General features: G+C 48.5%; 1 protein-coding gene across 3 annotated transcripts in view; it reads left to right on the forward strand.

The window, feature by feature from the left end:
* The first annotated feature begins 1,071 nt into the window (after positions 1-1,071).
* ANKRD11 (ankyrin repeat domain containing 11) overlaps positions 1,072-15,214 on the forward strand; it is a 152,705-nt gene continuing 138,562 nt past the window's right edge. For 2 of the 3 annotated variants that reach the window (XM_065661054.1, XM_065661052.1), the window contains exon 1: positions 1,072-1,196. The gene's annotated coding sequence lies outside the window, so the exon portion shown is untranslated. Of the gene's footprint in view, positions 1,197-8,413; positions 8,432-15,214 lie in introns of those variants that run through there. The other variant, XM_065661053.1, reaches the window with a different exon arrangement.

A 15,214-nucleotide genomic window follows, 5' to 3' on the forward strand; every position in this document is an offset into this window, starting at 1 on the left:
CCGCACTTGATCCCCACCACCGCTGTTTCACAGCCCAGTGAGTTACCCCAGTTCATAGAATCAATGAGGTTGGGAAAGCCCTTTCAGCTCATCCAGTCCAACCGTCCCCAGCGCTGCCGAGCCCACCGCTAACCCGTGGCACTGAGGCCTCGTCTCCACGGTGTGTGAGCACTTGCAGGGCCGGTGCCTGCAGCCCTGCCCTGGGCAGCCTGTTCCAATGCCTGAGCACCCTCTGGGGCAGGAATTGTTCCTCAGCTCCATCTGAACCTGCCCTGGGGCAGCTTGAGGCCGGGTCCTCTTGTCCCATCCTTGGGAGCACAGACTGACCCCCACCTCACCACAACCTCCTTTCGAGCATGTCAGCGGGCAAACGCCACCGCCCACTGCGCTGCCAACACCGGGGAGCCCCGTTAGCGGTGCCCCCGCACACCGGGGCGACACCTGAGGAGCAGGGAGCGCTTCGGCTGCGCCGGGAGGGGCACACGGGCGCCCGCGGAGGAGACGCTCGGGGTGGGTGTGCGGGGGCTCCGCCGGGGCACGGGCACGGGCACGGGCACGGGCACGGGCACGGGCACGGGCACGGGCACGGGCACCGGCACCGGCACCGGCACCGGCACCGGCACCGGCCTGCGCGGAGCCTTCGGCCAGGCCCCCCCTCCCGGAAGCGCCGCCACGCTCATGACCCCCGCGGCGCCCGCCAATCGGCTCCCGGGACACGTCGGCGTCCCCGCTCCCGGCGTGCCCCGCGCGTGGCGGGAGGCGGGGCGCTGCGGCGCCGCGTTTCACCTCCCCCCCCTTCTCCCTCCCCCCCCCCCCCCCAACCCATCGCGCTCCGCCAATGGGGCGCTCCGACGCGGCGGGCCAATGAGCGGCGGCGTTAGATCGGCAGCCGGTCGGTCGGTCGGTCGGTGGGGCGGCAGCGCTGCGAGCCGAGCCCGAGCCCGAGCGCGGCGGGGCCATGGAGCGCGCGGCCGGGACGCGCCGCCGCCACTGCCCGCGCGCCCGCCGCTAGTCCCCGCGCGCCGCCGCCGCCGCCGCCACCCCGCGCCGCCGCAGCCCCCGGGTCTTCCCCACCCCCACCCCCTCCTACCCCCCACCCCCCACCCCGCCGCCTCCCTCTATGCGGCGGGGCCGGCGGAGCCGCAGGCCGCGCTCCCCCGCGACGCTGCCCTCGGCCTGCTGAGCCTGGAGCGCTGGTAAGGAAGGGCGGCGGGGACCGTGCCCGGGGCCTGGTGCGGGAGGAGAGGGGCCTGGAGGGGAGCTGGGGGGCAGGGGGAGCCGAGGCGTGAGGGCAAAGGGGCCCAGAGAGGGGGCACTGAGAGCGAGGCGAGGGCTTGGGGGGGCGGTGGGGAGAAGGGGGTTGTGGGGCGGGGCGAGGGGAGAAGGATATCCGAGGGTGCGAAGAGGATGTGGGGCTAGCGGGGGAAGTGGGGAGGGAGGCTGGGATCAGGAAGGGCTGTGGGGGGAGAGCAGGGCAGCGCGCTAGAAGGGGGGACAGCCTTGGGGGGGGGGGGGTTGAGGGGGCCTCGCTGGTGTGAGGAGGATTTGGGGGGCTGGTGTGCGTGTCACGGGTGTGAGGGGGGTGGTGTGTGTGGGGCTTGAGGGGACTATAGGGAAAGCTCGGGGGCTGGTGAGCATTGAGGGGTGTGGAGGCTTGCGGAGAGCCGTGGGGCACATGACGGGGCGGGAGGAACGTGAGGCTCCGGGTCGAGGCCGCAGCGTGGGCCCGGTGTCCCTCCCCACATCCATCCTGTTTTGTGGGGGGCAGGCAGGAGGGGAGCGTGCCTTTCGGGGTGAGCGCTGTGCGGGGAGGAACAATACGAAAACTTGTCTGAAATGGTAATTTCCGTTTCCCATTTCATCATCCCTGGGTAGGCGTTAGCCCTGCGTGTGTATGCGCAGAGGATGGAGCTGAACCGAGCTGCAGCCAGCCAAGCCCGGCTGATCCGCGTTTATTTATTTATTTCCTAGTTTAATCTTTAAATTGCTTGGTATTTTTCTCCTCGGAGAAGCCTTTGTATGCCGGGGAGGGGCTGCTCGACACCTTTGCCCTTTAGCAAAGAGGAGGAAAAAAAAAAAAAGAAGAGGATAAAAAAAAAAGAAAAAAAGAAAAAAGAAAGAATCCCAGCCCAAAACAGCTGCACTTCTGCAGTCCAGAATTAACCCCCCCCCGCCGGTACATGGGTTGCATGTTTAGAAAGGCGAATCGCTGTGCTCCCCCCAGCCCTCTCCTCTAACAGCAGCCTGGACGAGCTGAGCCCTCGGTGCCCTCTGCCCTTTCCCAGGGAGAGCAGCTGTCCTGCGAGGGGGTGTGCGTGCGGGTTCAGAACCGGCCTCTTCATTGAGGCACAGGAGTCGGTGTGTTTACCGGTTGGCCTCTACTCCAGGCTGAGAGATGTGTTTTGATATCCAGTTGCAGGAAAAGGGTTCCTCCCCCCTCCTGGTTTTGTACACAAAGTACTCTCTTACCACTGGGGACATGGCCCTATAGGCAGAGAACAAATTTCAGCCTGCTCTTGAAGCAAAATTCCCCTTGAGATGGCTTTTGAAATTGGGCATAGACCAATTCATTTTGTATGTTTTTTTTTCACCTTTCCTGTGCAGGCAAAGATATTTAGCTGAAAACATCTGGTTAATGTAATGCTTTGTACTGGCTGTGTGCTTCCCCGAGACGATATAAATTTAAGGAACTTGGAATTAAATGTGTTTATATATATATAGTTTTTTTCCTGGTTCATAAAATGAAACATTTTTGTATAATCACTCCAATTATTTCGCTGCTTTCTGGATGGGGGGAAACACTCCATGGAGTCCTAGAGACGCACAAGCAGATTAACTCCCGCCTGTTTTCAAATGGCATTGATACGTTCTTTGTGTGTGCTTTACCAGGAACTAAATATTTGCCTTGATTAACTTAAAAAGAAAAAAGTTGGCGTTTCACCAAGTGGATTTACTGATTTACTGGCAGCTGAAGGTGCGTGTTGGAGCACTTTTAAGTGGTTGTGGTGGCTTGCCGTGGAAGGGCTTAAAATGCTGCATGGAGCCAGACCTGCGCTGGCTTCTGTGTCTCAGCAGGGAAACTCTCAGGCACCTCCTTCCCTTACGCCTGCAGAGCATCGCCCTGAAGCTGTGTGACCTGTTTTCTGCTGTGGGAAGCTCCCTTTGTGGAGGATCTCGCTCTGAGGGGTCGTCTGTGCCCAAGGGGGTGTGCGCTCAGGGCTCTGCTCGAGGTGCTCCTCAAGCACAGTTACCCTCACGGCCTACCCGTGCTTGTCCCCAAGGCAGAGCTGTGCTGTGCTGCTGTGTCTGTGCTGCCGTGTGCGTCCCTGCGTCTGCTCTTGCCAAGGTGTGTCAAGGTTTGTGGAGCTCAGTGCTTTTTATGCAGAGATGCTCCAGGTCTCTGCTTCTGGGAGAACTCGTCAGTCCTAAAGGAGGTAGTGCAGGAAGGGATACAACTTGCCAGGGCACATCTCGTCTGTGTCCTCCCTGTAAAAGGGCGGTCTTGGCCTCTGTGAGGTTTGCTGTGAACCTGTATTGTTGGGCTAGCAGGGACTTGCATCACCTCCAGACTTGTCTGAGTAAATGCTGAGGGTTTGGTTTGCGAAAATCATAGCAGATTGAGTTGCCCATATAGGCAGCAGTGTGCTGGAGTTGGAGTGTGCGTAAGCCTTTTGATTTCTGCCCTCGTGACCATCTCCCGACTGGTTTTGCCTTGTTCCTGTTCACAGCAGTGATGACAGGAGCCCTGGTCATGGAAGCATTTGCTGCTTTGACAGGCTGAGAGCTGGAGATGTTACACTTAGTGTTTCACAATTGGTTTTACCATTCAGTTCTGCTTTTAGAAAATGAACTCTTGTCCCTATCCCCATTTAATAATAAAACAAAAAAGGCTCAGGGTGAAATGATTTTTTAAACGTGCTGCTTCTTGGTTTTAGGATATCATAATAGCGTTTTCTCAGACTTAAACATGCAGGTCGCCCATCAAAAAATACCCTGAAAACAAAAAGCCCTTCAGCAGAGCACTGGGCTTCATTTCTTCCTTCGTGTGTGGCAGACAACCTGTTAAAATGATTTTATTTTCTACTTAACGTTTTCATCAACTGAGTCCCCAAAACCACTTCTAAACAAACTGAAGCATTTCACAGTGTCACACAGTGTTCTTCTGCTGTTCAGTAGAGCAGACAAATGTATTTCTCTAGGGTCAGTGAAGACTAGTCGTGTTAATCAATACTGTACCAGCAGTGCTCCCTTTCAGTAAACCAGATGGACTGCTCACGACTGGTGGTGATTATTTTAACTGTGTAATTGTAACATGGCTGCGTGATGACAGTGTTTCCTGCAGATACTTCAAAGGAAGGTTCCTGACAAGTATATCTTTACAGCATTTAATCTGTACTCTCTTTCTGTTGTGGCCTTTGGATGTGTGCTTGAAGTAAGACGAATGTTTTTCTGTGGGTTTTTTTTTTTTACCTCCTGTTTTTCTGTATGTTAAAAGAAGGCAATGCTCTGTAATAATGGAGTGTGTTGAATATAGGAGTAAAACCAGGATTGTGGGGGGGTCTCAGTTTCAGTTAGTTCAGTTAGTTGTGGGTTTCAGTTAGTTCTAGATCCATGCAGTGACTAAGGTAGAAACTAGGAAGAGCTTTAAGTCACTATGAGGAAATGGCGGTATTTTTTAAGTATTACTTGAACCTTCTCTGAGCTTTGTTTGGGGGGAAAATATATTGTGTGGTGACTTGAGTCTTAACTGGGACAGTCTAATTACTCGGTGAAGAAATCCTTCTCCGAGGGAAGGAAATGCACAGGAGCTGGTTAATTACACTTTGTGAAATGACTGAGCGAGGCTCCCTCCCGAGGGTTAGCCCCTCTTCCTCTTCCTGCCTCCTGAGCAGCACCTGAATTTCAGGCTTGACCGTCTGCCTCGTGGATTGAAATTCTTCCTCGGTATTAAGATTTAATGTTGGTAGATATATAGCAAGTAGTGACAGGTACTGCTGCTTTCCAGTACAGCAAAGCAAATAATACTGGGAAATATTTACATGGTGGTTGTTATTCTAATCGTGTTTCCTTGATGGGCCTCTAGCAAAGGTGGCTTTTCTGCTCCCCTCATGACAAGTCAGAACTGTAGGTATTCCAGTTGTAAAAGGCTGTGGGGAGAAACTGGTGTCGCCATAGCAAAGATTTCAGTGTTTTGTGATAAGCCCGCTTGTATTTTTACCCCATCTAATTTAAACCAGTGTGCATGGCGCTTTGCAGGAGTGATTTGTTTGTGGCTTTGAAATATTTTCTTTTTCCTGTGAGAGATCAGCGGCACGGAGGGAGCTGCTTTTTCCGAGGGTGCAGAGCGATGGGATTCTCCGCCAAGTCTTATGTAATTTGTATGTCACTGATGCATGGTCATAAAAATACTCTCAGGAATGTTGAAGGCAAAGCTGGTGTAGCCAATTATCTCAAATCAGAGGCATCCTAAACCGTATGGGCTTGTGCAGCCAGAGCCTTAATATGCTTGGGCAAAATGCTGTCTTCAGTATCCTGCTGTGAGGAGGGGGTGAAGCTGTCAGCGCCGGCAGTCTGGAGGCTGCTCTGAAGGGTGTTCAGCTGTACCTGGAATTTCCAAGCCTTCCTGTGTGAGGACTGGTGCTTTCTGATGTATTTTGTCGTGCTATTGCTTGGTATTTAATTTGGCTGAGCCTGGGTGGTGGTGCAGGCTTCATCTGTGGCTGGTTATAGGTGATGCCAATTTGTAATCTTTTACAAGTGCGTATAAAAAAATATATAAAAAGCAGCTTAAATGCTAATAGCAGTGAAAAATCTGTTCGGCGTGTAGTGCGTGTGAAGAAAGCAGGCATACACGTTGGTCTGTGTAGTCTCTGTCAGCTGGGCTGAGGGCTTTTAAAAAGCTGTTCTAATTTTTATGCTGTATGTGGAATGGCTAATCCCATAAAAGCCTCGCACCTTTTGACAGATGAAACGCTGCTGTTCTTAACTTACTTGAGCAAAATATTTTTATAGATGGTATTAGCTCTGTGGCTCCAAGGGTAATGCAGTCCTTACACGAGAAAGATCTTGCTTTGATCTGACAGCTTTCAAGATCCATTTCCAATCACTGAGCTGCATTAACTCTGTTTATAATGGTGCCCTCAGACTTTTTTCTGTTTACATGATTCTTCAGGGTGTTAACATTTTTGTGTATACAAGTTCTTTTTAATAAACTGAAGGAGTAATTGGGGTCAGGAAAGGAAATAATCCTGTTAGAAGGTGCAGTTAATTATATCAGGTATTTTGGGTTCCAGAATTCTTCCTCTCTTTTCTTTAATGTTTTCCCCACGCTGAAGGATGTAGAGAAATGACCAAATTGCCACCAAAACAGGACAGTGGGGCAGGGAGTGTCTGCACGGTTAATTTTGGGAGCGTGCAGCGAGTGCAGCTGCAGGGTTTCTGGCAGTGAGGGTTGTGGTAGGGAGGCTTCCCTAGCAAACAGCCTCTTTCCTCTCTGCTATTCCAGCCGTCAGCATGATGTACGTGGTCCTGTGTCCATTGGGATCGGCTGTCAGCAGGAGCAGCCTCCCCTGTCCCCCTGCGCCTGCTCTCTTGCCTGGCTTCATGTATGAGAAACCATCCTGGGTTTCCCTGCCCCTTTCAGTTTTGGTAGTAAAAAAGGCCTGAGCTCCTACAGAGGGCTTCTGAAACTGGCATCTCTTCTGCTTCATTTTCATTTTTAAGTTCATCATGTGAGTTGTTCCACTGACTGCAGCGTAGCTGTTGCGAGCAGTTAGTCCGTGAAGGCCAAACAGCTGAGAGATGCTGCCCCAACGTAAATGAGAAGCGTGTGGTAGTCCTTAACGTTGTGGGGTAGTGGTGATGGAGAGTGAATTAGCTGTTGTAGCCAAGAGAAAGTGATGTTTTTTTCTAGGTCAGGGTTGAAGGCACTGTCAGGGTGGTGATGTGAAGCATATATTACTGTCTGCATTGTCCCTGCCATATGGATGTGTGCAGCACTGCCCTTGGCACTCATGCATTGAATTATTTATCCTCTCAAAATCTGTAGGCAGCCTTTCTTCCCCTGTCTCTAAGAAAACCAAATTTATCCGATGAGTATTTCCTGCATTGGCAGGAGCAAGCTATTGATCGTATATCTTGCGTTTGTATTAGTAAACCAAAGGCTGCATCTTTCAGTATTTTGTGGAAACACTGAAATATTAATTCTGCTGGTAGGTGCAAGGTGTTTGTGCTGGGTTCATATGTGACTAAAATGTGTGCCTGTTTCTTTAGCAACAAAATTTACAGGCTTTGAAATTGGAAAGGGTAGGAAACTTTTTCAGTATGTGTAAAAGAAGCTTTGTCTCAACTGTGTACTGAGGGAACTGGTGTTTTTTCTCACCTACAAACAGCGAGAAAGCATCTGCTTTCCTCTTGTGCTGTGTTGGATTTGCTCTGAGAAAATGAAGGCGATGCTCGTTTGAGGGGTCGGCTTCAGGTCCTCAGCTGGGATTCGATGTCTGCTGGGTGTCACGGAGGGGTGGCTAAATGGCTGCGGGTAATTGGGGTGTGGGGGGGAGCAAACGCCGAACAAGCTGTAATTCATTTTTTTTTTAAGACTGGCAGCTTTTTGGCATAGAAAAGGTCGAAAAGATTTACCTTCAGAGCAGCATAAAGCTGCCATAACTGTGTCATGGGCATGGCAAGGAGGGGAGATGTTACCCTCTGAAAAATTCACCACAATCTAGCGGCAGCCTGTCCCTGAAGGCTCGACAGCCTGTGCAGCAGGAGGCTGGGGAGCTAGGGCTTGTAATGCTGTGCTACTCTAAGTATCTTGATAGGAAATGAAAGGATGTGTAATTAGGAAGTCCTGAAAAAACCCATTGAATAGCTTTAAAGGAAAATAATGTGAATGGAAATTTCATTATTAAGTATAAAATGTTTAAATGCAGTTTAGGATTCATCTTCAGTTTAAATACAGTCACATGAAAGCTTCCCCTCCCCCTAAACATGGAGCCTTATCAGCTTATCTGGGCAGGAGTTCAGAGCCATAAAACTATATCCAGCTTACACCTTCCAGCCTATCCTATGACCCGCTCTGTGTAAACAAGTTGTACCAGGAGCTCCAAATTACTAGTAAGTAGCTGGGTGTTCTGCAGTCCAGTTAGGTCCAGAAGGAGCCAAGATAAAGTTCCAAGAAGTTTTCCATTGGGAATGGTCTCCTGATAGCTGCCTTCAGCCGGGAGGAGGCAATGGATCTGGTATCCTGCTGACTGTGGCAGTGACCATATCCTGTGAAAAGCAGTAATCTTTTGGGTAGACTTTACACTTTCGGTCTGGTGTTTTCCATGTTCTGCAGGCTGTTGGGGATTGTGAAATGTCACCGTTGTCGTAACAACACACATTGCTTGCTGCACCGACCGTTGCGTCAGGCCTTGCATGGACTGGAGATGTAAGCCTATTTATAACGTACTGCTATCATTGTATCTTTAGATAGATGGATGAGATTAGCCATGCTGATGCTGGGAAGAACTATAGGTGGAAAGGGGGGGGCTGTGTGGGGGAAACAAACATCCTGCTCATGGCTGGGCTACGGTTGTTTAAATACCACTGGGTGAGCTGGTGCTCTAGTTACAGTGTTTGGCTGCTTCCCATAGCTAGCTGTCTCCTTGGTTTCATCTTGCAGTGAGGCACAGGCAAATACATTTATCCAAGCTGGATTGTGGGTATGTAAGAAGCAAGCCTGTTTTTTTTTGTGTGTGTAAAAGTCTACCTTTCACAGTCCAAGTGTTGAATACATTAGCCAGGTTTGAAGATGAAAGCCTGTTCTCCTTGAATGTTGACCTTTTTATTCCAAATCATGTGGTTTCTTGTCCTACCACTCAAGAAAGGACATGTGAGAATATGCTAGTTTTGGAAGCGAGGATAGCTGATAACTGCTGTATCTTCTCTAGCTTCCTTCCTTGCTGTGGCCTTTCTCTGGGTACATGCTGGGGCCCTGCATTGTGACTGTCCTGGTCTCTGATCTGTTTGACACCCTCCATTTTGCCAGCAGCCCAGAAGGCTTCTGGCTTTCTGACTGGGATTTGAGGTGGCCTGCTTTACTCAGCTGCTCTCTGCTGTGCATGACGGTGGCAAATTAAATTGCTTCCTCTGTGATAAGAGCTGGTACCAGTACTAGGGTGTTAAACTCGTTCTGTGGTGTTGCCTTTGAGTTAGCTTTCATCCAGGGGAGAAGAGATGAGACAGGAAGTCAACTTTGTGGCCTTTTCCTGGTGTGTTGAGTAGCGCTTTTTAGTTAGAAGGCTACAGGTTATAGTCTTGAAATGCCTGAATTTACTCCTGCAGTCTGTTCTGTCTGCTAGCTTCCTCTGCCTCAGCCACCATAATATTTCTTCTCCCTTCTGTCTGTGCCCCTGCTTCCCAGAAACCTCATCTGATGGAGGTTATGCTTGGTGCTCTGCTCTTGCCTTAGTCCTTCTCATCCAGGATCGTTGTCTCTAATTTTAGCCCGTCTGCCTTTTGATGTTCCTTCGCGTTTGTTCCTGCCTTTCTCCCTCTCTCTGAGATCATCCTGCATCTTCATATCCCTCCTGAGATCTGGGCCTTGTTTTTGCATAGTGGGAAGAAAGTGCTTGAAAATTGAGTGAAGCTGTGGTAGCATCAAGAGGTGAAGGATTTGGGGGTGTGGAGACTTCTGCCAGGCATAAGAGTTGGGGGTGCTATTAGTATTGACACTGCTGTTGTGTGTACCAATAATGGCTTATTACTTCTGCTGCATCCCTGTGACCAGCTGCTGACTCTGGTTAGATCAGCTCTTTGAATCTTTCTCTTTTATGGATTCATCCTGGATATGAACAATGGGGCTCTTTTCATATGACATTACCAGTAATAGTTGTAGGCAGAATTTACTCTTACTGAGCAGTGCAGGTAATTGAAATCCGCAAGAATCCTTCAGAGAGTCTCTTCAGAGCTGTGATCTCGTCCATCTGGTGCTAATTCACTCGATGCAGCTTGCAGTAGAGAAGGGTGCATGGGAGGTCTGCTGGCAGTGTTGCATGCTTAGTATTGCCTAGCAGCCTGGCTTCCCCCTGAACCTCCTGCTGCCTGCTGGGGCATGAGAGCTGTGAGCTGCCTGGCTTGCTCTAGAATTCGACTTCATGTAAGCATGCATTTACTTGTGTTTACAGAGATGACCGTTCTGATGCGAATGCATTTTGGCACAGCAAGCCAGTTCTTCACAAAAGGATGTGGGAGCGCATCGGCAGGAAGCGGGGTACATGACCCCATAGCTCTGGCACAGGGAAGGTAGCTGGGCCTGGTAGGATTCATCTGCTTGAAGCCCAGGGAGGATGGTGTGTGTACGCATAATCTGATGTGTGCACAGAATATAAATACTTGCTGGTGCAGACATGCAGCCTGTGGTTTTAGAAGTTCTTTTGTGAAAACAACATTCAGCCCCTCCAGCTCAACATGCAGCAAGGAGATTCAGTAGAAATCTGATCCTACCAATTTTGGGAAGGTTTTGAAAGAAACCCAGCGACTGCTGCTGTGGTTCGATTTGCAGATTTATTATTTATTTTCTTTTTAGTCTTAAGGGTTGTAGCTGTTTATGTTGCACAGAGACAAGTCTGCATATGGCTGTAGAGAGGAAGGTAGAGGGAGTTGTGGATCAGTGACAACATTAGTTGAAATGGTAATGGTAATGCTTCTATGGGCTCTGCAGCAAGCGATCCTCAGGGAAAGTGGAGCATGACTGGAATGTATTTGGTGGTGTGTGTATTTGGTGTTTGTGGGTAACCTGAGCTCACCTGTAAAGAGCTTTGTTACCTAGATCCTTTCTGACCTAACTTGCTTTTGTCAACACTCACACCAAATGACTAAGGAGCGATGCTGTCCTCGAGGGTGGTTATGTAAAATGTTAATGCAGTTTTTTTTCAGGTCGGCTTTAACTTCAACTTCAAAGAAGGTAGTTTGCTTTATGGTTGAACCTATGAGCAGTTTTATGTGCAGGGTGGAGTGAACTTGTGGAGAATATTGCAGTTTTCCCACTGTCATAAAAAGTTATGATCCTCATGATTCAAGTATTGTTCTGTAGGTGGAGGCAAGAGACAGATGCAGAGGTCAGTGGGAGCGTGTTCAGAGTGAGTTCAGATGTGCCAGCGGAGTGAATGCTGCCCTCTGTGTTCCCAGCTCACTGAAACGGGTTCAAAAAGTGCCTTGTGCTCTTTCTGGGTCTTCCTAAGAAACCTGCACCTGTGTTACTCGTGAAACAGGCAGACCATTTCCATGGGAAAGGAACTTGGCAGGGGGAGCCGTGAAAAGCGGCTGAGAAGGGTGCTTTTTTCCAGTGCAGCATTTTAAACTGTTCTTAAAACGTGGTGCTTCACAGTGGAGAAGAGACTGTAAGTCAGTTTATAACCTACTTTCTTTCTGTGGGCTTTTCTTTTGGGGCATGAGCAGAGTGAGTTAAAATAAACCAAGTGGCTGCCTCTTGAATGAGCCTCATTCCAATTAACTTCACCTGTGCTTCAGGAGATATTTAAAACCAGAGATATATTCCCTATAAAAAGGACTGCTTAGGCTGAGTGATCATGGTGGGAGAGTAGGCAAACCTTTTCAAGCCTTAAATGTGGGCTTTTATAGAAGTATCTGACAACAGGTTCTCATTGACCTGTGCTGCTTTTAAACCCCAGTAGGGTGTAGGACACTGCTATAGTTAGTGCCGCCAATTCTGAGATACAAAACACTGCTCAGTTTTCAATAAGTAACTTACAGCTGATCTAAGATAAGTCACTGTTCCTATTCCATTCAAATCTCTATAAATACTCCGAGTGACTTTGCCTCTCGTCGAAAGCGTTTTCTGTTGGGATGGGGAGGTATGAATGTGCTCTTTGTTTACAGCCAGGAAAACTGAAGGATCACAACATCCAAACCCATACATGTTAGATCTTCGTAAAACCTGTTTTTTTTAAAGACTGTATTCTCTATCTGAATGTGCAGATACCTTTGTTGACGTGGTTTGTTTTCCATTCTATCAGCTTGAATAATTTTATTCTGCATACATTAAAACTTGGGGGGGGGGGGGGCCGAGAGAAGGGAGACTCTGATCTTTATAGATGGATGATCCATTAGCAGTTCCAGGCTGTCTCTTATTTATTTTAGTAAACACATGTGTGAATGTAAACATTTTATCCAGAATGGCCTTGCAAATGTTCCTGCATTAACATATATTGTCATGGAGAATAATTTTCATTTAACTGTAATTTGCTTTATATTTTCCTCCCTGGTTGCCATAGAAACTCAGTCTGATGTGGCAGTGACTACTAGCAGGAGCTGGGTTATGTATTGCCTTTATAATGGACCTCTGTTAATCATGCGGCAGTTCTCGCCCAAGGAACCATGATTGTTTGCAGGAGGCACTTTATTTATATAAACTGTAAGATGCCCGTCGTACCTCAGCTTAATATTCAGGGTTATCAGGGGTGCTTTTATGTTCCACAGAAGTTTTGTCATAAGAACCATGTATTACGATGATTGTGGAATTGATGTATATTTAGTTAAATTTAATGTCTGTTAGACTTCATTTTCAATTTTCATTTCATTTGCTGTAATAGCCTAAGTAGTAACACGCTTTCCTATGGTTCAGTTTAAGATCTTAAACATCTGAAACGCAGCCATGAAACGTTTGTTATCCTTTATCTATGTGTAAAAAGTTGGCTTGCTTTTCATAATAACTTGCTTGTGTCTTCATAGTGGTGCTTGCAGCTGGGCAAACACCTTCCCTTCCACCCCAAGTCTGGCACCTAACAGTGAGCTCTGTCTAGTGGAGTGACACCAAAGCTCTTCTTCATGCTTCTAAAAAAACAACTTTCCTTTTTGCTAAGAGGTCCTTAGTCGCATTGGTGGCCTGTCTGTGGATTCAGGGTTTATTTTGCACCTCTCGTTTTTGGCTGCCCTGTCCATGTCTGCCCAACGCCATAGCTATTGTTCTTCTGAACTGTGCCTGTGAGTGTTAGAGATACCCACTGCAGCTGGTGGTAGGAAGCAGATTTTACAGCTGAAGGTAGTGATGCCATCCCAAGGCAGGGGTGGTTTAGGGCTTTAGATGTTACCCCTGCTTACAAGCCCTAGTGTGGTGTTTGGCTTTGCCCTCATCCGGAGGGGCAGTGGACTGTGGTGATCACCATGGGCATGGAGAAGTGGGTGCTCTGTTTTTGCTGTGGCTTCAAGAGTAAGATACAGTGTGATCTCCAGGAACATCTGTGCTCAGATAACTGATGTTTTATTGGGCAAAGAAGAGATTCAGAGCGGCCCTGCAGAGAAGGACTTGGGGGTGCTGGTCGATGAGAAAATGAACATGAGCCAGCCTCAGTGTGCGCTCGCAGCCCAGAAACCAACCGTATCCTGGGCTGCATCAAAAGGAGTGTGACCAGCAGGTCAAAGGAGGGGATCCTGCCCCTCTGCTCTGCTCTTGTGAGACCTCACCTGGAGCATTGTGTGCAGTTCTGGTGTCCTCAACATAAAAAGGACATGGAACTGCTGGAACAAGTCCAGAGGAGGCCACGAGGATGATCAGGGGACTGGAGCACCTCCCGTATGAAGACAGGCTGAGGAAGTTGGGGCTGTTCAGCCTGGAGAAGAGAAGGCTGCGTGGGGACCTACGAGATGAGAATCATGGTGACATTGGTTTAAACTGAGTTCTTCAATTAGCAAATGATTCCTATTTGCTAGACAGGATGAGGTGAAGGAGGGAAAATCAACCCTTTGGGATTCTCTTCTGTGTACTGTCATGGCAGAAACCTTTAACTGTAACTTGGAGAAGTGAATTTCAATCACCTTCTGAACCAGGCTCCTCAAACCGAATTTACAGTTGGGTTTTATGCCTCAAAGACGATTTATGTGTGTTGGCCTTTCCTTTCCTGCTCTGTGTGGTGAGATGCCAATTATCAGTTACGTAAGTCCGGATTACTCCAGCACGTGGATGCTTTCAGCTGCATATGGTCTCCCAGTTATTTCTCAGTACTTTACAAAAAGAATTGAGTAACATCTTGTTCTGTAATGCAGTATTAGGAAACCAAGCTTTTTTTTTCCCTGTAATGGCGTATAAACAAGTAGTGATAACATCCTATTTAAAGTGCTTGGAGGAGGTCAGGCTCAGGAGGGGAGGCAGGGCTGAATCAGCCTTTATTTTTCTTATACCTACACACCATATTTCAGCACAGTTTTGCTTCCTTCCATGAGAGCTGTGAGCAATATTAAATGAGCTGTGGGGTGTGTTCAGTGTTGGGGTGTATAAGCAGTGTGGTGTGTCTGCTGTGGGGCTGGTCTAGCCTTGCTACCTCTGTCCCCCTTTGTGTATTTCTGTCTTCCACTGTATGATGTTGGTGCTCTTCTGCTGTGTACAAAAGGCAGATATGATTCATAGTCAAAGGCCAATCTAATTTTAATAAAAGTCTGAAAAATGGCTTGGCTGTAGTCAGGACTTTTGGTTCTCATGTAGACTTTTTTAATTTTTCTTACTCTTTTTTTTCCTCCCTGTTGTCACATAAATGCTCACAATTGACTGTTAGTTCATGCCCTTCACTGACACCTTTGTGATACTCAGAGGTACCCCCTTTGAAGGGTGTGGGTAATGTGCCCTGCATCCTGACATTGCCGGCACCTCTAAGGTGTCAGTACAGTCACACTTGCTGGCAACCTATGAAATAATGAACACTCTCCAATTCATATGTTTATCTGGATTTTATTCCGTTTGTGCTTAACTCCAGCTACCCCAAAATTGTTGCACACCAAATGCTTTAAAATTTGAAAGTATTTTATGTGGGAGTTAAGTACTAAAATATGTAATGGTGCGAGAAAGTATGAGGAAGCAATCCGTTGAGCTGGTGTTGACTTGGTATTTCCCATGTCGTAGGAACAGCCTCATGTGGGCTGAAGGCAGAGGTGTACAACGGCTCTTTAGCCCGTGGTTCAAGTCAGGGGGATGTCACTGTATCGATAGAGTGTAGCTGGGCACTCTGACTTGCTGAAAACAGGCAAACATCCCTGACCCCCAGCAACCCTATAGTCTGTCTGTAAATGGGTGCACGGGATGGCTCATTTGTGTTTTGGGTCCCTCCCAGGTCTGGGGCAGGTCTGTCACAGAGCCTTTGAGGTGTTGTTTTCCCAAAGGTGTGGCTCTGAAGGGCTGCTCCATGATTTCTCAGTGCGGGTACAAACTAGTGCAGTGGTG

This window comes from Lathamus discolor, chromosome Z, assembly GCF_037157495.1.
Source record: "Lathamus discolor isolate bLatDis1 chromosome Z, bLatDis1.hap1, whole genome shotgun sequence".
NCBI classification, from domain to species: domain Eukaryota; kingdom Metazoa; phylum Chordata; class Aves; order Psittaciformes; family Psittacidae; genus Lathamus; species Lathamus discolor.